At 34.5% G+C, this 2,342-nt stretch overlaps 1 long non-coding RNA gene across 1 annotated transcript; it reads left to right on the top strand.

Moving 5' to 3' along the window:
* Window positions 1,643-1,897, top strand: LOC107608671. The gene is made up of 2 exons (XR_001612970.2): window positions 1,643-1,748; window positions 1,846-1,897. It is a non-coding gene; the product is annotated as an uncharacterized LOC107608671 (long non-coding RNA).

Here is a 2,342-nt window from a genome sequence, read left to right as displayed (position 1 = left end):
AATTCTACTAGTTAGCAAGTTAGACTTCAGTTTTCTAGTCCATGATCTTAAATTTAAATTATTAGTAGGTGTTGGGAAAAAATATAAATAAAAAATTGTCTCTGCTGTTGAACAAGTTAGCTAGCTTTGATTTCAAAAATTAGGAAAGATAATAAAGATGATGAAGCTTAGTAGAAGAGGTGATAATAAAAAGAAGAATATAGCATTTGATTTGATTAGTAGGTATTCCGAGGGTTACCTGAAACTGTAGGTCGATCTTGGATGAGATCTTCTGTACTGGTCGGAGATGACGTGTCTGGCTAGCTGGTGGCGGCCGGAGCTATTGTGTCCGACTTGTTGGACTGGCTGCACTTCTGATCCTTGGTCACTGGAGGGTGGGGGGTACCTGCAAGAGACTCCGATGCTTAAGTTAGCACGGGTATTAAGCAGGTTTTTAGTAGAATCAGAGTATGAGTTATACCTGGGTGCTCTAGTGTATTTATAGTAGTGTGGGCTGACCTTTCTGGTAAGATAAGTTAGTTATCTTATCTTATCTTATCTTATTTGAGTGAAGTCAGCTTATCTTCAAGGGAACCGCCTTTATCTCTATAGGCTTGGATTGTCTTTGGATTTGGGTCGTGTTTCTCTATTTGGACCCTTTATTGGGATTTCCTGTCGATTTGGCCGACCTCTTTGAGAAGAGGTCGGGTAGTCTGACCTGAAAAGGTCGGTCGCTTTGTCGCCAATCATCCCAGGTCGGATAGCTCGACCTAGGGTATGAACAGTAGGTAATATTTATAATAAGGAGTTGAATAAGTTAATAAGAAGTAGTAGCTAGTACCATGACTGAAAAATAGGTTTAATATACGAATCAGCTTGTATTTGAGGACCTAAAAGCAGCTATAGAGGAAGCAAAAGTGGTACGTTGCCATAAATTTTAAGCTTGAGTGTCTTACTTTTTATTTTCATTTCATCCTTTTCTCAAGCCCTTAGCCAATTGTTGTTTTTCATTGTTAGATTATTTATAATGCATGCTAATATTTGTGTACTTGAGAAATTAGAAGGAACTTTCTTTAAAATTTTTAAATTAATGAATTCTGTGAATATTTTATGATGCGTTTACCTTTTACATAATGATGGTTGATAATGAATTTGGAGCGGGTTAGCTTCAATGGCTCCTTATTAGTGATGGAAATTCGTTTTTAGCTACAGATTTTGGATGAACTTGTAGGTATATATGACTATGTAGCTCCCTGTTTTCCCCTAAGGTTTGATACGTATTTAGTATTTCTTTTTTTTTCGTCGATAACCTTCTGCCAATGAATATTCTCATTACAATTTTCAGATGTGCTTGCCACTGATTTTTTCTCCTGTGTATATTGAATGGTTGCCCTTTTTATATACTTTTCTTAATAATTAATTATGGTGCCTGATGCATGTCTTATGAAGGGAACCCTCATACCATTAGATATATCAACCTTTCCTTTTCAACACGTGTCACTTTTGGGTTATTATTAAAAAGAAATAATACATTTTGCTTAGATTATTGGTAACTGCTTTTTTCTCAAAATAATGCAACCAATTTTTGCTTTGGATACAACTTTTAATCTATACATACTCATAGTTAAACCCTTCCTGGATTGTATACTTAATTAAACACATGGCCAGAAAGATCGTAAGCTTGATCCTCAAATTGAAGAGCAATTTGGTGGTGGGAGATTGCTAGCTTTCATTGCTTCTCGACCTGATCAATATGGCAGGGCTGACGGGTAATTCATATAACTATTGCTTGTTTGGGTTGCACTGAATTTTGTCTAATTTGATTCTTGATCTGTTACTTATTTCATTCCTTATTGAATACTGCAGCTATATTTTGGAAGATAAGGAGCTTGAATTTTATATGAAGAAAATCCAGAAGGGAAAGGGTGCTACCTAATTGTTCTATTCTCATACTTGTATTTTGGACAGGATGGAATGGGTCTTATAATAAGTTTAGTTATCTACATGTAATATTTTGATGTATTGTGTACTTTTTTAAAAGAGATTTTATCTGGTATTACATGTAATGGATACATTACACTCTATTTTGATTTATGTTGTTTGGATTAAAAATATATCTAGCTTATAATGAAACTTTTATGTTTTAGATTTCTTGAATTGCTTATTTTTATATTTATTTGGTGTTTATCATCATTTTGGAATGTGATTATGCTTTAAATAAAATTAAATCGCATAAATCAAAATAGACTATGGTCACAGTTTTTAGGTAGGGTGACCACAGATAGGCTATGGTCACGGTTTTTAACTGTGACCATAGATAAGGCTATGGTCACGGTTTTAAAGAGGAGTGACCATAGAGGCTA

Source organism: Arachis ipaensis, chromosome B07 (assembly GCF_000816755.2).
Source record: "Arachis ipaensis cultivar K30076 chromosome B07, Araip1.1, whole genome shotgun sequence".
In the NCBI taxonomy this organism is placed as follows: domain Eukaryota; kingdom Viridiplantae; phylum Streptophyta; class Magnoliopsida; order Fabales; family Fabaceae; genus Arachis; species Arachis ipaensis.
This window is presented reverse-complemented; position numbering and strand designations above follow the sequence as displayed.